The sequence below is a fragment of the Saimiri boliviensis genome, chromosome 12, assembly GCF_048565385.1.
Source record: "Saimiri boliviensis isolate mSaiBol1 chromosome 12, mSaiBol1.pri, whole genome shotgun sequence".
NCBI classification, from domain to species: Eukaryota; Metazoa; Chordata; class Mammalia; order Primates; family Cebidae; genus Saimiri; species Saimiri boliviensis.
The window spans coordinates 93,993,731-94,018,850 of NC_133460.1; the positions used below are offsets into that span (position 1 = coordinate 93,993,731).

Consider the following 25,120-nt stretch of genomic DNA (forward strand, 5'->3'; position numbering starts at 1 on the left):
CCTTTATCACTTCTATTTAACCTTGTACTAGAGGTTCTACAGAGAAATAAGGCAATTAAAAAAAACAAAAAGCATCCAGATTATAAAGAAAAAAGTAAAACTATATTTGCATATGATAATATAAACACAGAAAATCAATTTAAATACTGTTAGTAGTACTAGTAATAAAATAAGTACTAATAAAATCTAATTAATACTAGTAAAGTAATAGGTCCAGTGAAGTCTGCATAATACAAGGTTAATATAGAAATATCAATTTTATTTGTAGACACTAGCAATGAATGAATATTTTGAAAATAATTTTTTGAAATTTCTGTTTACAATAGTATCAAAAAGAATAAAATTACTTAGGTACAAATTGAACAAAAGCTGTGAAAAACTTATACACTGAACACTATAAAGTATTACTGGAAGAAATTAAAGAGAACTATATAAATGGAAAGACATTCCAATTTTTTGGATTAGAAGACTTAATATTGTTAACATGACAATGCTTCCCAAATTGATCTACAGATTCAAAGCAATCCCTATCAAAACTCCAACTGCCCTTTTTACAGAAATCGACAAGCTTATATAATATTGATAGAGAAATAAAAAGAATACAGTATAGCCAAAACAATCCTGAAAAATAACAGAACTGGCATATCTCAATTTCAAAACCTATAACAAAACTACAATCTGATTAAGACAGTATAATACAGGCATAAAATGGACATCCAGATCCATGGAATAAAATGGAAGGATCCAGAAATAGACTCATACATTTATGTTCAATTAATTTTTATCAAGGATGTACAGACAATTCAATGGAGAATCAATAATCTTTTTAATAAATGATGCTGGTACAACTAACTGGATTTGTCTCATTAAAAAGGATAAAATTGAACCCCCTAGTCACACCATAATCAAAACTTAATTCAATGACTTTTGTTAAAAAGTCAAAAACTTACAGACGTTGACAGGGCTATAGAGAAAAGGGAACACTTCTACATTGTTGGTGGAAATGTATATTAGTTCAGTCACTGCAGAAAGCAATTTGGAGATTTCTCAAAGAACTAAAAGTTAAACTAACATGTGACCCAACAATTCCAATACTAGGTATATATGCAAACAGAAGTAAACTGTTCTACCAAAAAGGCACATGCACCCATATATTCATCATAGCATTATTCACAATGGTGAAGACATGCAATCAACCTAAGCACCCATCAGTGGTGAACTGGATTAATAAAATGTGGTACATATAACCTATGTGAATTCTACACAGCTATAGAAAAGAATGAAATCATGTTCTTCACAGCTACATGGATGCAGCTAGAAACCATTGTCCTAAGCAAACTGACACAGGAACAGAAAACCGAATACATATGGTCTCACTTATAATATTAAGTGGGAGCTAATATTGGGTACATATGTTCATAAAAATGGGAATAGGAGAGACTGGAGAATACAAAAGTTGGGAAAGAAGGAGTGGAGTAAGAATTTTTAAAAATTTCCTATTGGGTAATATGCTCAATACCTCGGTGATGAATTCATTCATATTCCAAACTTTGGCATCATGCAATATATCTTTGTAACAAACCTGCATATGTACCCCCGAGTCTAAAATAAAAGTTGAAAAATAATAAACAAAAACAGATCAGAGGCCTAAATGTAAAAAATAAAACTAGAAAACTCTTAGATGAAAACACAGGAGTAAATCTTCATTGGGCAATGGTTTCTTATATATAATGCCAAAAGCAAAGTAACAAAAGAAAAAAATGTTCTGTTGGAGTATATCAAAATTGAAATGTTTTGCACCAAAAACAATATCATCATAAAAGTGAAAATACTCCCCATAGAAGGGGATAAAATATTTTCACATTATATATCTAACAAGGAAATTGTTTTTAGAATATGTGAAGAATACTTAATCATAAAAAAGTAAATTATGAGTGAATAATTGTAATACATATTGCTCCAAAGAATACATACAAGTGGCTAATAAGCACAAAGAATCTCAACATCATTAGTCGTAAGAGAAATACAAATCAAAACCACAATAAGATGCCAGTTTAGGTCTAGTAGAATATTATAATAAAAAAGAAAGATAATAATAAGTGCTAAAAGGGTATACAGAAGTTAGCATGCCCATCAACTACTGGTGGAAATGCAGAATAGTGCAGCAATTCTGGAAAAAAGTTAGACAGTTTCTCAAAATGTCAAACATAGAGTTACCATATGATTCAGCAACTTCACTCACATATATATGCTCCAAAGAAATGAAAACAAACCCACACAAAAACTTCTATGTGAATGTTCATAGCATATTTATTCCTTATATCCAGAAAATGGAAAAACCCAAATATCCCTCAACTGATGAGTGAATAAATAATATGTGGATTATCCATAAAATAGAGTATTATGTTGCAGTAGAAAGGAATAAAGTACTGATATATGCTACAATACAGACAAACCTTAAAAACACTGTGCCAAGTGAAAGAAGTAAAAGAAGTCAGTCACAGAAAGCATATTCTGTGGTTCTATTTATGTGTAATATGAATAGGCATATTCTAGAAATATAAATTGGATTAGTGGTTGCTTAGGGATTGGAGTGTTTTTCTAGGAGAGAATGGGGATTAATTGCTAATGAAAATGGAATTTTTTATATGAAACGATAATATTCCAAACTTACATTGTATGAATCTTACACAGTCCTGTGAATATACCAAAAAGCAATAAATTGTATACTGAAAGTGGGCAAATTATATAGAATGTGAATTATATTTCAATAAAGGTGTTGAGAAGAAATAGTCGATGTGCCATATTTTAAATTTTTTTTCCATGAAAGGGCATTCATAGCCTTTATTCATTATTATGGTTATGCTATTGCGATTGTGATTTTTTTCACACAATCACAAAGAAAATATAGCCATGACTGTTTCTGTTTCATAATATTCGAAGCTTCATTTAATGTTCTTTTGACGGCTCAAATCTATTTGCCAAAGTTACTGCCACTGAAATAAAAAGAGAGAAAAAGAAAAAAAAATTGCTAAACTAGCTTTTCTGAAAAAAAAAAAAAATTGTCAATTTGTTTTCACTCTTTTAGTCCAGGGGATCTGACTTGGTGAGTTTCCTGAGCTAGAAGTTCTTCTACTTTAACTGGCTTCTGCTGCATGTGCCAGGATTCAGAATTCAAGTCAAATATTTGTGTAGCCTTTCTAAAAGGTACACATTAAAATTCAGTTCCATGAAAGAAGGCATTTACTGTCTTGCATAGTTTTTTTAAAAAATTACCAACACCCTGTTTGATACTATATTTAAGTCAATATGGTGATGTACGTGTTTTGGAATTTTTGGTGAAATATTGCATTTGTTTCCATTCTGGATCAGAAAATGGACAATGCCGTTAGGAAGGAAGAATAACGCATTACAGCTAAAATAAATATTATATCCATGAGCCTGGAAAACAAACGAAACAGACTGAACTACAAATGACAGAATCTGCAGGTTATACAAATTTGTGTATGTGAAGAAAAGGGGAGAAATGACACAGAGTAGATGGGGAAAAATAACTGGGAGGAGCAATGTCCATGAGCAACCAAATTAAGTCACTGCTACTGAGCTCTTGAAGAGATCACAGGTCAAAATCCTGGGCTCATCGACTTACCTTCATGAATTCTATTCTAATTTTGACCTTATATACAGAGGTGTGGGGCAACTGCCAACCTAGGTGAAATGTTGTTCCCACGGCAACTGCCAACCTAGATGAAATCTCATTCCCACATTTAAGTGTCTGTATCAGCATTTGCAAGGCTGGAGTATTTGGCTTTTTCGACCTCGCCTCCCTTCAGTGACAACCCTCTGAGAATTACAGAGGCCAGTGGGTGGTTGAAGAACCATTGTATGTGATACATTTCATCACACTTTAATGAATGGCAGCTTTTGTTCTGAACCCTGCCACCACGACTCCCAGCCCTAGTCTCCCTGTCTCATTTATCAATTCAACCTCGAAAAAGAGCTGTAACCCAGAAATCCACATCCTGGGAAAAATTAAACTGAGCAAAATAGAAAGTTTGCATATGGGCTTAAACTTCATTTCACTAAATCTCTTCATTTCCTCTTTTTTCATCAGGAATATTCTGTTAGCACATACAGAGAATATTGTTCTTATTTCCTGTACATGAAGAGCATTCGTGAGCATCTACAATGATGCCAGGCACTTGGTAGGTAGGTAGGTAGGTAGGTAGGTAGGTAGAGAGAGAGAGAGATGACAGATAAATAGGTAGATAGCTAGATAGATAGATACAAATGAATGAATGAATGAATGAATGAACGAATGAATCAGGAGTAACTGGGGTGTCAGTCCAAAACACTGGGACACTTTGAATTTTTTTCATTAGATGTTGACAATTGTTGTTATATAATCATTATTTTAAAAGTTGCTTCATTTCTAGAGTCAAGTTTGGGGCAAGACCAAATTATACTCATATTAATTCAGATTTTCTAGAAGCAGATACCCAGATAAGGATTCTTATACCAGTGTTTTATTAATGAGCGTTACTAGGAGAAATTGGTAAAGCAGTGGAATTTGCAGGAAAAGGAGGAAGAGAAGTCCACATGTGGGTACAATTCAAGGTGAGGTCCCAGTCTCAGCATGATCCACAGGGGTCTCTGGAGATCAATGCCTCTGTTTTTTTTATCACAGTTTAAGAGGTGTCCCAGCTTGAGGCACAGGTGTTGGGCTTTCATACTGCTGCAATAATTAGTCATTGGTTTGGGCTCATAAGCAGAAGACTGTAAATTACTAAGCACTCCCTGCCCTGATCTAAGAGGCTCTAGTAGCCCAAAGGTAATCCTCTACAGAAAGTTGCAGGTGTGATTTCCTGGGAGAAGCGCACAGAAGTTAGCAGCCACGTGCCCAGAATTAATAAAGATGATTAGAAGGCAACTGTGCAGAGTATCTATAGACTACAATGTTTAAAACAATAAAGAAAAAAATAAAACACATACCTCGGTGTCAATTAGATCTAAGCTAAAAATCTCAGTGCTGTCCTCGTTACCTATATGGCCCCAGGCAAACTACTCATTCTTGAGTTTCAATTTTCTCATATGTAAAATAGAAAGGTTAATAGCATTTAAGTTTGTAAACCAATTAGAAAGTATATGCAAAAGAATTTAAAACTATATCTTAGCTATAATAGCTACTAAATAAATGGCTATTATTACTACTATCATCATCATTATTCTTGCCTGGGCTAGAATAGTTCTTTGAATTAAACAGCAGAGTAAATCTGGATTTCTTGACACTTCTTTAGACCTAAATCTCAATCTCCTCTGGTTTTAAAATATTTAACTCTCTGCTCTATTTCTCAGCTTTAGGAAATGTCCTCCTCTTCCACATCTTCCTCCTATCTCTCTACTCATCGCTTGACCCTCATGTCTGTGTTCTCCCTGACCTTGACTTTGGAAGCAGTCAGTTTAGACAGTATCAGGCCAAGGCATGAGAAGGTGACTCCAAGACTAATGGATTATGTCAGATATCTGCATTCTGAAATTGATGGGAATACCACCAAGCTCCCAGGAAGCCCTGCCAAAAAGCAGTGGTGACAAGGACTTCTGGCAGCCACAGTGCCGCAGTAATAGGGCCTTGATTAAGGACAGCAAGGGACTGACTGCAGAACAGGACTTCTAGGGCTCAGGCATAGAAGAAAAGACTTGGGAAGCTGCAGGAATTTTAAAATGTGATTTCATATCTTTGCTGGGTAAAACTGTTTTTTATGTGAATGATCAAAAATGATATAAAATATAGGGTGAAGTGTTACTCAGATCCCCTTCAGCAGCCAGGCTTTTCTGTTATCTTAAGATGAAGACCTTTCAAAGAACTCCTGCTTCTTATTATCCCCACCTCCTAAGCTGCCAGTCAAGTATTTTTCTCTGGAAAGGCCAGGTTGCCCCATTTGACCACTTTGTTAATTCCCTTTGTGACATTTCATTTGTGCCAGGCAAAACAGACCCCAACTCCACATAACAGCTTCTCAGAACCAAGTATTCCTTTGCCCAGAACTATGACAAAGGCCTGCAATGGGGCACTTTGATGACTCAGCAGAAGAAATATTGCCCTTTGACTCTTTTTCTTGCTGTCAAGGTGTCTAATGAATAAAACTCCTTGAAGATGAAGGAAATACCAATCAAACTATACTGAACCTGAAAGTGTATTTCAGGTTAGAAAGGAAAAATTATTTTGATACTTTTCTTCTCTTATTGTATGTTAATGTTTTGGTCTCCATTTTTACTTATTACAAAATGCAAATTTAATACAGATTAGAACTTTCTCACTAAAATATGGCTCTAGGAAAAATATCAAGTAGAGTATAATTAGTTTTTACATGGTAGCTCATTGCTATTTATTTGCTTACTAATGCTCTTCACTTGGCAGATAAGGTCCCACGAAGCAGTTAAACTGTCTCCTAAAAGCCTTTGACATCCAAAAAGAGATAGTGCTGGAATAAACCAATCTTGGACACCAGGCAGGCATGCCAGCATTCAACTACAATGGTGGCAGAGGGGTGAGTGGAAATGTAGCAAAGTATAAAAGTACTCAACCTACTTGTGTTCTCAGTGGTCGTGTGAATAAGCAGCATGGTAACAGTTACCAGTGTTCAACTCTGCTCCAAACCTAGGGAGAGATGGATGGTAGAGGTCAGAGAAGGTCCGCAACATGACACATTCCAACTTAGCCCTTTGCTTCTTTACCAGCAAAAGCAAATCTGTAAAACGAATAAGGAGATTTATAGATACAATGCAGGAGTTCTGCTGCTTTTGTATAAAATGTCTGAGTACAAAAAGTAAAAAGAGCTGCAATTTCAGATGCCTCTGAGACCCAATGAATCAAAATACCAAGCAATCTTGTTTGAGAAACTATTACGTCCCCTAAACCGTGCTTCTGACTATGGGGATTCTAGATGCTATTTTCAAATAATGCACAATCTAGTTGAGAAGACAAGACTAATCTGTATGAAAATATCAGGGCTTAGAGGTTGTTGTAATAAGCGAGAACAGTCTGAAGCTGTCAAAGAAAAGATGCTGCAGCCAACAGGAGTAGGGGTAACTGACAAAATTCTGCAAAGCAGTCCAATAAATCATGTTCTTTGAAAGGTGCTTATAAAATAGAAAAAAAGGTCTGCATCAGAGGTCCCATGATTCAGATGGAGGAGCATAGTAGACAATTGGTCAACCTGAACTGGATTTGGTGGGATAAAAAAAATGAAGCAGTCAGGGATCTTTTGTTCATGCAGCAGAGTCTAGCCTATTCTGATTACTAAAAACACTGTGTGTGTGGTTGTTTTTCTTAGCACAAATCCCAAACCCAATTTTAATTCTATTTGTTTGAGTCTTGCGTCTAACCTAGAACCATCCTTTGGACTATTCATACCCCAAGAGACCAATATAGGAAAAACCATTTGGTTGTATTACATGTTCCACTGCCTATTAATGGCCTTTTGGTAGATAAATTACCATATAGCCCTGCCATTTTCCTGCCAAATTTATCTTCAGGTCAAATTAATTTTTTAAAAATTATTGCAGAGTTAGAAAGTTAAACTTCAGGAATTATGATTGGATTGTTCTGGTGTAATAACTCATCAGCATTAGTCTCATTTGAGGGCCAATTTTCATTACCAAACATCTTTTTTCTTTTAGTAGGAAATGTTTCTAGCCTAAGACAAAAGGAAAAATCTATCCTAGGCATTTTGCAGTAAAATCAGAGAGGAGATCTTTAAGAGCAGGTGACTTCTCTCACTTGGTATTTTTTTAAAATACTCTGTAGCACAGGCTGGAATGCAGTGGCATGATCATAGCTCACTGCAGCCTCAAACTTCTGGGCTCAATAGATTTTGTTGCCTCAGCCTCCCACGTAGCTGGGATTACAGGCCCACATCACCACCCCCAGCTATTTATTTTTAGTTTTCATTTTTTATAGAAACAGGGTCATATTTTGTCATGCAGGCTAGTCTGGAACTCATTGCTTCAAGTGATCTTCCTGCCTCAGCCTTCCAAAGTCCTGACATTACAGGTGTGTGCCACTGAACCCCAGACTTAAAAGCATATGGTTTTTCTCACTGTGGATGTCAGATTCCTTAGGAAATGTTTACTGTCACCATCGGCATTAAAAAAAAAAAAAAAAAAAAAGCATATGGTTAGCCTTAAAAGCACATGGTTTCTCTTACTTTGGATGTCAGATTCCTTAGGAAATTTTTACTATCACAATTGGACAGAATCTCAAAGAAAAGCTTCTGTCATAACAAATTCTTCATGCTGTCTGCAGCCGCATTTTCTTTATGCTTCAAATATTGGGAAATGGGAACCATACTGGTGCTCTAAAGAACTCCAAAAATTTAAAAAAAAAAAAAAAAGAAAGAAAAAAAAACAACTTACGGAACTTGGAAGATAAAATTTGTAAAACTATATGCCTGGGATTAGTGATACAGACAGTATTTATTATTGAAATCATTCATGTCCACAACAAACATGAAATAATAGTACAGTGAAACCCTATATACATCTTATCTCAATTCGCCACTCTTAACATCATCATCTTTTAATTATTTTGACCATTCCAATTATTTGGAATTTGGCCAGCAAGGACCCTTTCAAGACAACTCTTTATCCATTTAACATGACTCTCATTAATCTTTTAATACTTCCTTGCTTTCTGTCTCAACAAGATGTTTCATGTTCATTTTCTAATCTCTGCCCCAAGCCTGGAATAAGCTATTCCAAAGAGACAAAATGATTTTTAGTGAGGAACAGTCTTTAGAAATAAAGATCTGAGTATCACAGACACTAAGAGTTCAACAGTACTAATTAATGTTTCATAGCAAATGTTTAGGATATATTTTTTAAATTCTAGTTAAAAAGCAAATCTATAAAACTTCTAGTTAAAAAGCAAATCTATAAAACAAATAAGGAGATTTATAGATACAACACAGGAGTTTTGCTGCTTTTGTATAAAATGTCTGAGTACAAAAAGTAAGAAGTAAAAAGTACAGTAATCATATTTAATAAATGAGAAAAGTCCCTTAAAAGAGATAAAATGAGTTAAGAAATAATGACCAATACAAAAGAAGGCAGGAAAAGAGAATCAAATTATCAGTAAGACAAATATAAATAATTAGCAAGGTGGTAGAATAAATCCCAAATATGTTAGGTGTAAATGAACTAAACACCACAATTAAAACATAAAGCTCCAGTTCTATACTACCTACAAGAAACATACCTTAATATAACACACAGGTTAAAAGTAAAATGATGAAATAAATTATACCAAATAAACACTACATGAAATGTTCTGTCTCCAATAATATCAGCAGACTAGAGTGTACGGTAGGAAATATTATAAGAGTGCAAACAGGTATATTTGTTGATGATAGAGAATTTGATAAATATCATCACACATGTATGATAAAAACTTTCAGTACACTAGAAAAATATGGGAACATATTTAATTTGATAAAGGGTATCTACAATAGAACTACAATTAATATCATACTTAAAGGCAAGCTATTGTATAGTTCTCTCCTAATCTCTGGGATAAGACAAAAGGGGCACACTGAAATTACTGTTATTCAACGTTTTGCTGGAACTTCTAGACTGTACATTGAAAAGATAAAGAAATGAAAAGTATAACAATTGGAATAAAAAAGTAACATAGTCTCTATTGTAGATGACATACTATTAGATATAGAAAATCTGAAATTAATAAGTGAATTTAGCAGGGTACTAGATATAAGATCAATCATCCATAATCAATTATCTCTACTCCTGAGGTTCTTTCTTGGATCTCAAATGAATGTTCAGAGTGTTCAACAAGACTTCACTCTGGCTAGGCCCATGGTCTAACATGTATCAGCACTGTGTAGTCTCTGAAAGCACCCTCCAACAATCAAAAAATAAGATTAGAAAGGCAGTATGATTACAATGGCATCAAAGATTTTTATATGTATGGTAATATGATAAATGATGCTAAAGACATAGGAATTTTAATTATGAATTATTGCTTAGAAAAGTCTTAAAACACTTAAAAAATGACATTCTAAGTTCATCTGTTTCAAGAAACAATATAATTTACCATTTTTTTTTCAAATTTCAAATTAATCTGTAAAGGCAACACAGTTACAAGCAAAATCTCAGCAATTTTTTGTTTTTTACATTGGGAAACTGATTCTAAAATATAGTTAGAAATGCAATGGGCTGCCAAAAAAAAGGTGACAAATTGCTAAGTTGCTGAAAATGAGGGATTATAAACAAGGGGACAGGTTCTGGAAGCTTCTGAGGATCTAAGGAGGCTTGGTCAGCATCTTGTAGTAAAGGAAGGTCAATAATTACAGTAGGAGGTTCCAGCATCAAAACAGACCAGAAAGCATGTCCTGGAGAGTGGACCAAGGAGCCTTCTCTCCTGTGGGCATAGCTTAACATAGCCTTGACTCTCAGGAGTAGCCAGGCATGCCGAGTCTGTTTGTTTTCACACAATTGCTAACTCAGCAGTTCCTTCAAATTATATTGCATGAAGCTAAATATACCCTTACATTTCAAATATATTATTCGCACCAAAATTCAAATTACTGCATCATAACAAGGTGTCATGAGCCTAATTCTATCTTAAGGCCTACAAGCTTCAACTAATACAAATGACAGTCTAGTGTGCAAATAAAAACAATCCCTTTAAAAGGAAACATTTGTCTGAACCAGGACTCACAAAAGTGTATTATCCTGGGACTTTAAACAATCATTGAGAAAATGTACATAATTTTATTATTTCACACAATGGCTTGAAGATGCTTAACATATTAACTCTTATTGAAAATGTAATAATTACGATTACAATTATTTTTACGTAATGTTTTGTGTCTTACTTTAGCCCTTTACTGAGCTCCTTCCTCCCACCCCCACCCACACAATAGACACTGCTCAAAACTCAGCTCAACCAGTGCGTCCCATTCTCTACTACCTGATCATTTCCTCCTCTTCATCATCCAAACATTCCCACAAAAGCCCCATTGCACATTTATCTCCTTATCACCAAGTCTGGCTTTTCTCTTGATAAGGAGGGAGAAAATACCATATCCTGAGAAAACACTCCATATTTGCTGTCTTAAATCTGGATCTGATTATCCCACTTGATTACCATGTCATGAGAAAAACACCATCTCCTAAGCAAGCTGTCTTGCTCTTCAACATACAAGGTCTTAATTTTCTTCCTAAATTCTTTTCCCATTTGACTTTTTTTTTTCTCACGATGAATATATCCCTGTTCAGAAGCAATGCTTAGGTCCCAGCCAAACATTTCAAATTAACAGCTCTCTTCATTCGCATTTATCTTACTTTTTACGGCAAAATAAACCCCTGCCTTCCATCAGAGGCAGTTTCCTGTAAGGGAACAACTATCTTATTTTTTAAGAGTCCAATTCCATGAATGCCACATTTACACAACATGGTTCATCTAAATGTATCAGCTCATGATATTTTAAGATCGGCACTGCTTCTCTTAGAGCTTAGAGCCTGCTGAGCCCCACTAGAATAAACCGACGATGACCCCAGGTAAGCTCCACCCTCCATTTTCACTGCAAAACATACATTCCTAAGAGAGGGAACAACACTGCCTGTCATTTCAAAAACATCTTTGAAAACAATGTTAGGGTGAAACAAATGGGGGAAAAGATGAGCAGAACAAAATAACGTATTTGTTACCCACATTTTATTTACAATTTCCTTGCTAACTCTTTTCAGTTGTCTGAAATTTAAGTTTTTTGTTTTGGGGGTAATTTGAGAGACCCGTGAATAATAATGTGCTTGGATTTTACAGCTATCTTGAGCATTCCAACAAAAATATAAAAGGAAGAATCTTGCCCAAGCTAGTAATTATAGATACTCCATTTTACAGGATAACAACAAATAGAGATTCTAAAGAAGGCTCTCATTCTTCTCTGGGATCTTTAGATGGTTCTGTTTCCAGATGACTGCCTGCTAGAAACTACCAAATATCATTGTTTCCTATTACATTAGAAGCCCTAGAGTCTCCAAGCGTCAAGTGGTAAGTTATTATTGTGATAAATGGAAGAAGTTCTGTCTGCCCTTGGATAATGCTCTGTTGTTGAGGCACCCAAAGAATGTGCCAATGCACAAAACCATTGCTGAGTTGTTGTTTGTTTTTCTGTTGCACATCCTTTGCTACACTGATCTTATGACTCCTGCAGATTGGCTCAAGAGATAAAGCTAAGTAACAAACCTCACTCTGCAAACAATTGTCACTCATCTCCAACAATGATGCCTTGCTCCATCACCAGGTCACTCCTCCATTAGACAGGGCTCTTTCCCTGGAGCTGCTTAAGGCCCCACGAAAATAAAATTTTGACAGGTCATGCTGCCAGTAGGGTGGCATGCATGAATCCCACTTGCAAGTAAGTTCACTCAATGCCCCAATCTCTACTCTTTTTCGGCCTTTCCCATTCCCAATCATAAAATGAAATGTGATGATACCTTCCTTGTTGCTGTTTCCTCATTGACTTTATCTTTGTTATCTTAAATCTGAAGCTAGTTAGCTCACTTAATTAGCTTAAGACACTAGTGAGGCTGACGTCTGGAATCTGTCAAAAGTTTGGCCTACTCTGGCCATGGTTCCTAGTTCTAGGTCATACTATTAACCTAGTCACCATCTTACAGTGTGTGCCAGGAGTGAAAGGGAAGCCCAGAAAAGAGTGGATCTTTGTACCATTCCAAGAACACCTGAAATTGTAGTGAGATTCTAGTTCAGACATCTGGAGGCATAACTGTCTTTGTCTTTAATTATGCCTAGTGTTCCATTATTGGAACATTAAGCTTGTGGGAGTTCTTTATATCCTACTGCTCAAGGTCATTGCCAAGGTCTAATTTTTCGCACACAAAATTTTACAACATCTGGCATAAATGGGTTAAGGAGTTTGAAATTCCTTTAAGAAGACAAATTTTCACTCATGAGGAAATTTTAAAAATCATGGGATAGCATAGAATCAATGCTCAATTAGGTCTCACTTTGGGAACTATATTAGTCAGCTTGTGCTGCTATAATGAAATTTAATAGACTGAGTGGCTTAAACAATTATTTCTTCCAGTTCTGGAGGATAGGAAGTCCAAACTCAAGATGCCAGATGACTGAGTTTCTGGTAAGGGCTCTCTTCTTGGCTTGTTGATGGCCTTCTTCTTACTGTGTCTCCACATGGCAAAGAGAGAAGCAGCGAGTTCTGGTTCCACTTATTATAAGGGCATTAATTCCATCACAAGGGCCCGATCCTCATGACCTAATGACCTCCCAAAGGTTTATCTCCAAACACCATTCCATTGAACGTTTGGTTTTCAACATATGAATTTTGGAGAGATACAATTTGGGGTGACTAGAATTTGGAATAGTCATGGAAGACAGCACAGAGGCCAAAGAAACTAGGGAGAATCTTAAGATGTGCACAGAATGTGGATAGTTAAGGGGATTGATGGGGCTTCAAAATGAAGGAAAAGATACCTTCACATTTCAAAAACACATACTGATTCAGATTCTGCTGTTTGTTTCTCATTAGCGATGATGACTTTCAGAAAGTATTTAAGTCAGGGTAAACCCAGGGCGAAAAAAATGAAGAAAATGTTTTTCATGGCAGATAATGCTAAAGATAATTGTCCTTTAAGGGCTAGTTTCTATATAATAATAACTTATCTCTTACTAAATCATTTGATCACAAAAACAAAATTCTTAAACTTCCCAACTTCTCACCCAAATTCAAGACCTGAATTTCTTTTCAAGGCCAGGATATCTTTTCACATGGAATGAGAGTTAATTTGCAAGAGTTCCAAATAAAAAGCAATTGCTTTGTTACTTTTAAACCAAATTAGCTTTGCTTAATAAGCATTAAGCCTATGAATTTTTAGCTTTTAATGACCTTAAGCACCTTATTCTATAACCCCAATGCTTTGGCAAAGATAAAGAAAAATCACAGTTTGTTTTAATACATTCATGACTTGGCAATCCAATAAACTTAGTAATAAGTTGCAAGAATAAGTCATTTTTTTGGACTAAAACCAACAACATAATTAGCCTGGTGTACCCTTGGGCTCTTAATCACAGAGCAGTCACCTTCAAAAGGGATGACAATGTTTAACACTTTAACAACTGAAGCAATTTCTGTTGAGAGAAAGAAGTTTCCCAGTGGAATTTACCTTGACTTTTCTGGCAGGGGGAGGTGAATCAAGAACAAAACACTGTCTTATACAATCCTGAAGGATATTGGCCTTTCTTTTAAATTAAATTATGTTACTATTTTTCTTTACTACCTAAATAATGGTAACAAAGTATGAGGAATTTAATGACCTCCCAATATTCAATCTTCCATCATTTTAACAATTTATCATTATTTGTTTTATTTATGTATATGGGCAATGAGAATTACAGAAACAAACTTAAAATTTATGCTAGAAAGCAAATAGCCTTTATTCATGAGATGAGCTTTAATTTCAAAGCAACACATTGGAAGAGAAGGAAAGATGCTGGGTAAAATGGCCACATCATCATTATCAGAGATAGATCCTCTCCAGTCTGTAAAACTGGGACCAGATTATTATACATTAGACAAGCTTGAAAACTGAGATTCATTCCACAAAGAGAGTGTTTTTGTGTTTACATTTGACCGCTTCCCCATGATCTTAAAAAAGAAAAAAAAAATCCTCTAAAACCCCTGCCACATTTACCATGGGGTGTCAGTTGATTTCCTCTATAAATAATAGCTATATATTCACTAAGTATCTATTGGAGGAGAAACTGTGATAAGCATTTGACCTATTTAAGCTCATCACTACACAATAACCTTGCAAGGGCATACTATTACTGTTCTCATTTTACACATGAGAAAACCAAGGTTTATAGAGGTTGAATTGCCTACTTCTTACAGATGGTGAAATGCAGAGCCAGTATACCAAGCTTCATTATCTTCGATGGGGTTACAAGATCCCATACTATAATATAAAATGCTCCAGTTTGAACCCTGGATCTGAAGAGTAACATTTTTGTACTCCTTACCCTCCTGTGTTCATTGTCTTGTGAACTTCTGACTCAAGTGGCAATACCTTTCTGAATATGTAATAAAACACTGATCCATATTTTTAAGTTCCTTGACATCACATGTCACATCTTATTCGTTTTTGTGTCTCCTGCAGAAAGCCCAGGGGAGAATTTGGCAACCACATTCAGCAGTTCTCTAACTCTGTTTATAGTCTGACCCAACAGAGTTACTGAGGAAATGGAATCCTATGCTCACTTAGTTAAGTAGATGTCTCCTATAGAGACACACCCAAAAGAACTTTGCATGTAAGATGAATCCTTTACCTCTGAGAAGCTTTGGAGACCTAGAGAACTCTACATCAGGAGATGAACCAATTTGGAAGGACTCAGATGCCCAGGATGACATCTCATTTGGCAGAAGAGCCTCATTTAATCTTGGTTTCTAAAACTTTGTCATAGCCCCAGGCAAGCTCACTTTTTACCTGCACCTCTCTCCCCCTTCTTTCCATTATACCCACTCTGACCCAGAGTTTGCTGTCCCCCAAGAATCAGATAAGAATGCCCAGACACACTAAACTCCTCAAGGTTTACCAGTTAAACCATTAAAACTTATTTATAATTTTCCTGTTTCCACAGTGCTATGTAGACATTTTTACTGCTGCACTCGCCACGTGGAAATACTGTCTTTTTCATGTCACCTTCTCTCATTAACCGATGAAGTCCTTAAAGTCAAAAACCAGTATTTATTCAACTCTATAACTCAGCCTAAATGTGTTCTATTCCATAGTACATGATTGACACTCATTAGTCTAACAATATCACATAATTATTCTCAAACATTGAAGATTCTACTAAATGTTTTAAATGCGTCTTTTATTTACTACTCACTACATAATTTTTAGATGCATAATTCCCTTTTTTATATAAGGGAAGCTGAGGTAGAAAAACTTTAAGCACTTTTCCTTACATCACATTGCTGATAAGTGTTCAAGACAATTTAAAAGTATATCTAAATGTAGAACTTTTAAGGATGAAACCAAACTTCCCACCACCAACCCTAAAATCTCTCACAGCTCCCAGTTCATTCAATAAGTGTGTGTAGCCTGACCAGTCAAGCACAAGGACTCAGAAGCAGCAGTTATGGCCAGAGCTATACCACCGGAAATGATGTGCTCCTACTATGAGAATAATTAGCTCAGTCTTTGTAGCTATCTGAGCAGTGGCAATGGAAAGAAACACATAATCTTCCTCTCCTGCTTCCCAACTTTTACAGCCTTTTCTATGCTCTTCTCTCACCATTCTGTGTAGCAACTAGTGAGGCCGAGAATTAAAACCCAGGTGATGAGTTTCCAAGCCTCTCAGGAGCAAACCCTGGAGTCAAAGTGAAAACAATTACCAAAGGTGAGTCTACACTGTATGCAGTAGAAATGCATATTTATACTTCGTTAGCAACTAACTGGGCATTTCATATTCTCCAATTTCCCTACACTAATTTTCTATCTCAGTAAGTGCAGACAATTAGGAAGAAGCACAAGTACAATATCTTTTGCATTATAGGGAAATGCAGCTCCATCATTAGGAAGAGATTTCAGAAAATGCCAATATTAGATGATCTCAAAGCCAAGGTTTCATTTTGTTCTCATTGAACAGTCTGGCAAAAATATATGCATTCCTAGGTCTCCAAGCCCAAGAAGTTAAGGTAAGATGGCGTTTATGGATATCAGGTACCATAAACATTTGTAAAAATGATAAATGAAGAAGCTACAGATTTTGTTAATACCATCCTCAATTCACCCCTTGAGTGAATATTTGGTCTAATTAAGTCTGTAATTTTAATAGTATTAGACAAATCTTGTGTAACGCAGAATGACATGCTGTTTGGGGCTGTTAGAAAAAAAGAGAGAGAGAGGAAAGAAAGAAGCAAACAAGGGAGAGAGGAAGGAAAGAAGAAAGAGAGGGAGGGAATAATAGTACAACAATGTTGATACAACGAAGAAGACTTGGTACTAAGTACTACTTAGATATTGGTACTAAGCAACAGCAGGCAATTTATTTACTAAACGTCATACATTATGTTTTAACAGCATTGGCATGAAACTGAGCACAGCTTAAATCCAGAAAAACTAAATAATAAAGTGCATGGATACAGATCTTTGAAATGCGTTATTTCCTTACTTCTAAGAAATGGCAGCCTATAGTCTTCCATGTTTATGCAGAAAGCCAAAATCAGTTTTTTGGGAGGAGGTGTACGAATAAGTCACTGTATCTTATCATGTTTTATTCTTGTCTGTTCCTTCCCACTTCCCCAAACTAATTTTGTCTGTCTATTTCCTTGTATGTTTAGTCAGAGAAGAGCTAATTTTGAACTTGTGTTAGGTTCTAGTCACTCATGGAGAACTTAAAATCTTTGAGACAGTGTAGACACTACATTGCAGAAATATTCGACCTGGTTGTAGAACTAGGTAAGTTACATATTAAACAACTAAAGTACAGTGCCAACGCATTTGTCAATAAGCACAAAATAAGATCTTTCCTATGACTTAATTACATATTTATAATACGTATTTATGCTATTTTTTGTGGTTTTGTTCTACCATCCTGTTATTCTATGCAGGGTTTACAGAAATCCTTAATGAACATTGCTAAAAATACCATCCCTCACAGACATATGTGGCTTACCTTAATAATGATGGTTTCATCACTTCTCTTATTTTATTTGTACAGGTGATTATTAAAATTAAGCTCTTGATTAAAATTACTTAGGGTAATTTATCTGAGGCAGCATTCTCACTTAACAAATGAAGAGATTCATAAATACTGATGAGGTTGGTTTTCACCATGCTTAGTAATTCTTTTGGAATAGAAGTGTTACATTAATACAAAATCACAATAATTAACCAGAATGCAAGCTATGGGTATCAACAGACATTCATAGAGTCATCAGCAAATGTAACAAAGAAATTGTCACTGTTATTCATATTTCATAAACATGGTATTGCAAAAGTATGAGCCATAAAGATTATTTAAACAGAGGACTTATATCTTTTTCTTATTTAGCATCTAAAATGTTCATTAGCAGCAATATTGCATAATATAACAACATTTTCCATGCAAGAAAAGTAGTAGAGATAATGAAACTATAGTTCCAAGAGTAAATATAATCAAGATTTGCTAAAAATTCCCTGAGTTCTTCTTTGTCTTTCATCAAATAGATGCAACCTAGTGTTATTTTGCTCTGTTCTCATACTGCTGTATATATTAACCTCACTGCTTCAAAGAGGGAGGACTGTGAGCTTCTCTGCACGGCTAGTTTGGATACTGACAACACTAGAAAATCATACCCAGCTGAGAAAGAACTAGAGCTGTTGCCTCGTTCTATTGCCTCAAGGACCCTGGAGAACTCATTACATTGTTGGGCCATTGAAACTTGATATGGTGACCCAGCCGAACAAAGAAAAATGGCTCTATTCCAAATCAAGAGTCCCACAGACCCTTCAACAGCATTTTTAAAGGCATTCATTATTTTAGAGAAATACATTCTTTATTAAATCCAAGAAATGAGAAGGAGCTTGGTTTCCTGCCAATTCTAAAAGAGGAGGAAAATGTTTCAGATGGTCTAGCCCCTCACGTCTTACTGAGCTCAGTCTCTCTCCTACACAAGAGCTGTCCTGTTCATTCTTTTTATGATATGTACAGGCAACACTCAATTTTATATTTATATTAGTGTGGAAGTTTATTCTTTACTGTGAAGGCATTAAGAAAAACTGCTATTGAAGCTCTTCATCATATATAATGAAAAAATAAATGAATTGCCACTCTATTAGAGCTATTTTAATGCTCTCTAAGCATCTTATTTGCACATTTGATTGTAAGCCTTCAATAAGTGCTTTCCAGAAAGATATTTTTCTTAGCAGGATAAAAAAGAGACAGGAGGGTATTTATAATTATGGAAACATGCAGAATGTATTTAAAATACCCAAAGTAGGCAAGATTTCATAATGGCATGTATAAGGAATATATTGGACTAATTATTTCTTTCTTATTAATAATTTCTATTTCTATAAGGGAGATAAATGGAGAAATTTATCTGGAGATTATACCTTTAAATAGCTACATAAAAAGCAGTTATAAAAATGGCTTTTGAAGTCTGGATGCAATTGAAGCAGACTTGGCCAGGCGATTTCCATCACAATAGGATTTTTGAAGAGAGTACAGAGTGAAAAAAAAGGCCCATTACAGAGAGGTCACCTGATCCAGCCCTAGAGATAATGTGAAATTGTTCCATCCAGTAATGTCTGCAAGGTTTTATCCAGAATCATCTGAAATGGATACCCAGAAAAAGGCACAGTTCTAATAGCCCCTTTATTTTTAGCTTGAAAGCCTGTTTCCTAATGGCAGTAATGACTAGTTTGCCTGCCCGTCTTTATCTTTCATTAAAGATGTAAAAGAAAGCAGTATTTTGGAGTAACCCACCATAGGGGAGAGTTGCTCACAGGTCCCAAGTGATAGCAAGGTGGTAGCTGGGGTTACATCAAGTGCTTTTTACGCCCCAACTCATCTGGCATCCAGTAGAATAAGATTTGTTTCACAGGAAGTCTGAGACAATGAAGAGGAGCCTGAAGAACATGGAATGAGGTAAATGGGCTGTTTCAAGAGTGATGAAGGTATCTCAGAATTGCAGAGACAGGTTCTTCTCCTAAGTCTCTTCTGTAGCAGAGACAACTACTCCTTGAGCAAGAAAAAGATGTCTGTGTGTTATGATCTGCACCACAGTTTCCAAATGTCACATTAATCCCTCTGTGATTCCATATCACAAATCGTATTCTAGTTGTTCCATTACTGCATGGATAATTAAGTTATGGAAAAAAATAAAATGGTACTGTGTAAAAATATCACTGCCCGATACAGTTCCAACAGGATGGCATTGTTGCCAGCCATTGCCAAGGGATTTTCCTTGACATTTTACGTTATTCAACATGGTGCTGCCATCTCCTGGGAAGGTTTTCTAGTTCCCTTAATTCCATAGACTTCTGTTCATTCCATACCTCTGATTTCTCAAAACTCCAGAAACCAACATCCTCTGTATAAGATAACACACTCTTCCTTCCTCGCCATTTCAGCAGACACACATAAGAACAAATTTGGGTGGAGAAAGAACAGAACAGAGAAATGAAGAGTCTTTGTCATAGGCAGGTTAGAGGGCCCCTATCAGGGGCAGCAATCACTACTTAAAATCAATGTATCCTGACATTCTGAGTGCAAATTGTTTGGGTAAAACAAAAAGGCATCATTGAATCAGTGCTCTGGTTTAATGGAAAGAGTGCCCAGAAATGCAGGAATATGTGGATGGCACATGCGATGGCCCCCATTTGGACTTTTAAAATTAACTGAGGAGATTCTTAAGGCCAGAAAGTGAAGGCTGAGGGCTAACAAGCAAGTGGCTATCACCTTCATTATGTTTTCAATATTAATGTGACTTTATTTGTCTCCAAAGCCTCTTACAGATGACAACATACTAATTATGATCTTTCAAACTACATTATAAACTCGTTGAATTTAATGGTCAAATTTAAGGGTTGCATGTCACTTTTATATTCCCAAACCTACATCAGTATTTATCCCAAAGAAGAAATACACTAAATGCTAGTTGAGTGACTTAATTTTGTCTGAATATTGGCTTTGTACACCTACCCACAGTGAAATTCAACCACAGGAACTAAATAGAGTGACAATCTCTGCTTGTAACTGTGTCTTTACACCTTTCCGCTAACAATTGTTGGGGCAAAAAAAACCTCTAAGTTCACTTACAGTCACCAAACTCAGACAAGAAAGCAGTCAAGTTAGAAAAGGGGGAAGAAATCATTGACATCAAGGGGGATACATTGAAAAGAAGTAAATATTAGGCTGAAAGCAACAAAAATAGTCCTAGAAACAAAGCCAAACATTTTCCCAAGAAGTTATTCAAGCACTGTTTTAACCGTTTTTCATATATTACCTCATTTAAATCCCAAAATCGCTGTGAACAAAATTATTATTTTTTCCTATTTTCCAGAAACAACACAGAACCAGATTTACCTGGTGTCTTCTTCAAGGTTTCATATCTCCCTGGTGGCAGAGGTGAGATTTGAACACAGGCTCCTGTGTGCAAGGTTTATACTTTCAAACTCTGCACTATGCTGCTTTTCAAGAGTGTTAGATCCCTATAGGAGGTGAAGCAGATTAGCATCTTTATTTCATTTACTAAAAAGAGTTTTCAACTATTTATCAATAAAAATCAGAGGGAAAATCAACGGCTTTAATTTCACTGAAACCTGGAATGCACACATACACATGCATGTGCATGCACACATATAGTGTATCTCTGGGAGTTTAATGTCTGTTCTAAGTCTAGCATTTTCTTCTTCAAAATTCAAGCACTTCGGGGCTTACGTACTATCACCAGATTTCTCTGTAATTATTCAAAGATTAGAAGTTCTTGGACACCAAGAAGATAACTAGCAAAGTGCTATTTCAAGTTCCTCATCACAATATTGAATAAAATCCCACATAATCGGAACCTTAGTCAAGTGGAGCAAGTGTTAGCATGGGACGATATAATCAAATTCCACCCTTATCTCCACGCCTGCAAGCCCAAGCCTTTCTACACTAGAAAGGATTTACCAGTCTCCTGAGGGACAAAGAAAAGTAAACCTCAGAAAAGAGAGTGCTCACAATGACAGGAATACCAACACCCTATGGTGACTGTAGCAATACACAGAATTTACTGCATCCAAGGCATGTGCTTCACGACATTAGCAAGTAATACCAAATGAAAGGTGTTTATTGGATTGGCCTCTAAAACAGACAAATGCCCAATCACATAGCTGAGGAAAAAATTAGCTTGCTACTAAACATTAAATGGATCAATAATCTATTAACTCTAACCTTGTTAGCAGTGAGCTTGCAGTACACTACGTGATCTGCCTTTTTAAACAAGCTTCCTTCAACATCTGTCTTGGACTGAAATAATATTCTTTTCCCAAATTCAGCAATAATATACTTAAAACTCCATATTAACTCAAAATGACTTTGTCCCTTTCTTCAAAGGCTATTCACCTTTAAGGCCTTTTGAGATCATTACATATGTACCAATTTATTCAGCTGATAATAGTATGAGTTTTTATATTATGGGCAGCAACCACAGCAGAGGCTCAGATAATATTTAGTAAGTCTATACAGTCAAGATAAAATGTTATGAAGCCCTTGATGACAAATCATCATCTCAAAGTCATTGTCTTATCAGCAGAAATATTCTCATTCACACTCACCTCCCATGAGTGAGGGCAGAGTCAGCAAACACCCACAGAGAAATAGTTCTGATGAGAAGGCAGTGAGAATGAGAATAAGTTGATGAAGAAGGTTTAATTTTAGTGTGAAATCTTTATATTCATACAAGTTTAAAAAAAAAAAAAAGCTTATCTTGTAAAACAACGCTGTGTTGGGGTGGAAATAAGGGTACTGAAAGTAATCTTGATGCGACAGGCCCTATTTGTGAATGAGAAAAAAGCTGTAAAAGCAAGTTTAATATTCCATCGATAAGGTAGCCACCAGGAACATTGCTCAGAGTGAGTGTGTTTTAGCCAGACTTCCAGAAGCAAACATTAGTTTCTCTCCAAAGCAAACCAGTGTTCCTGCAATGACTCAAACCTACCACCAGAAGGCTCAGGAAAAGGAGGTTCCATGACTTCAGTCTTAAGGCAAGAGAGTGAACAAAAGTTCTGACGTTCTATTCCCAGAAAGCTAATGTTAAGACAAGCAAGTGCATGGGGAGAAATGCCAGATATAGGTGATGGGGAGGAAGGCAGCACATCACACTATCATGTGTGTACCTGTGCAACAATCTTGCATGTTCTTCACATGTACCCCAAAACCTAAAATGCAATTTAAAAAATAAATAAAATTTTAAAAAATTTTAAAAAAAGGCAAGTGCTAGACTAAAAGCCAGAAAAAGTGAGGCACAGCAGTAAGTTTAAGGCCAGAGCTAAGGAAGTACTCTATAGAATTTAGAGTGATCAAATCTTGAAATGACTGTCTAACCAGGTTTCATAAACCCTTGGAACTAGGTAGCAAATATGACCGGAAAGAAAGTGCAGGCCATCCTTAACGTCAGATAAGTGTTTCTGGGGGCTTTGTAAAATGCAAATGAGAAAAGAGGGACAAGATCATTACTGGGAATTGAAAGACGACTGAGACTGTAGAAATCCATGAGGTTTTATTCAGCACACAGTACTTCACAACTTTTTTCTCAAGTTCTGTGCCAAGTATGAAAGAATCAAAACTGAAAGTCACAATCTCCAGTCTCAAGAGTTTATAAAAGTCAGGAAATGATTGGTCTGATTTCTAGATGAATGTGGCCAATTGTGACAAAGTGGTGGGAAAACTATCCCGGGTATTTAAACCGTTGATATCCAGGCAGGATCTTTCTATATGACTGTCTTAAAAGGTATGGTAATTAAAAGAGAAGTGACTGTTAGACCTTTCCCCTGTGAAACCTACTGGGAAGCTTAGTCATCCTAAAGTTTGCTTTGTATCATGTGTTTTTTAGAAATTCCAAATTAAATCTATTCCACTGACACATTCTTGCCCTGTTCTTCCTGGTTATTCAAATTTCTATACCATACCTGTTTCTGTTTAGAAATCAGGCAGAATTTCAGTTATTACAAATGTGATATAAATTTATTTACTTTATGTCAGATACAGTATAACATATAATGGTGAAAAGCAAAAACAAAATCCATTTTATAATGAGACAGACAATGTAATTAATTTCAGTTATTTACTCAGTACATAATTTTCTTTTTCCAGATTCACAGAAAGACAAATACTGTATGATCCCAATTGTGTGTGGAATCTAAAAAATTCTAACTTATAGAAACATAAAATGATTAGTAGGTGACTACCAGGGGCTGGCCCAACATGTAGGGGCAGGGAATGGAAAAATACTGGACAAAGGATACAAACTTTCAGGTATAAGACAAATAAATTCTACAGATCTATTGTACAACATGGTGATTATAGTTAATACTGTATTATTTACTTTAAAAGCATGGTGATAGATGTGTCAACTAATTTGATTGTGGTAATATGTATATGTACATCACATCATCACATTTTATACCTACAATCTATATAAATTTTATTTGTCAATTATACCTAAAGCTGGAGAAAACAAAGATTTGAAACAAAACATATTAGAACGTATTTATCAATGTAAGTGACATTCTATGCAGTTGGATGGAAGCATAGATGTATCTAATATGTTTCAGCTTATGGTAATTCCTAAATTTTACTTCAATAAAGAAATACCATAAATTTTTTTAATTACCATAGTCTAAGAATTTTTTACATCAAGTGATTATAGTTACAATCATTTTCTGGGAATTATTTTAAAGTGACACCTGATTTATAGTTACTAACTCATTTCCAAAGTCCCATTTTCCTAAGAAACACCAAGACTGCATCCTCATCATGACAGACATGTCATTTCTACCCCAGAAAAAACAAGTTTATGTTCTCTGCTCATTTATGTTCTATGTTTATTTTACTAACTGAATTATAAATTAAGATATCCCCTTTTCTTATCTGCTATGATCTAATGTTGATCAGTGGTAACCAATTTTAGAAGCCAGTTGGATAAAAGCGGAGAGGAGTAATTATTTAAAATAAAAATCTTCCCAGAGTAACTGGTACTGAAATGGATGACATGTCAGAAGATAAGTGATATCAATAAACTCATTTTCATTAAGGAAGAGGGAAAAGAGATTTCCTAAGGGAAATCATGATTACTCATTATCAGCCATGGTAGAGTTCCACAGTGATTCACAGCTTGAAAAGTCTGAACTTTTATCATTCTTGCTTACTGAAGTCATAAGCTGGGGCCATCCGTTCATTCATCATGGGGAGTAGCTCAGCCTAACAGACTGAGTAGCATCAGGCCAACTGAACTTTGGGCAAGATACTCAGCACACTAGATTTATGCACAAAAGTCACAGAATTTTTACACAAACCCAAACCACAGAGCAA

General features: G+C 35.6%; 1 long non-coding RNA gene across 1 annotated transcript in view; it reads right to left on the reverse strand.

The window, feature by feature from the left end:
• Positions 1–25,120, reverse strand: part of LOC141580729 (uncharacterized) — a 127,282-nt gene that overhangs the window by 32,348 nt on the left and 69,814 nt on the right. The window contains exon 3 of the long non-coding RNA XR_012513020.1: positions 6,590–6,658. This is a non-coding gene — a long non-coding RNA (uncharacterized LOC141580729). The remainder of the gene's footprint in view (positions 1–6,589; positions 6,659–25,120) is intronic.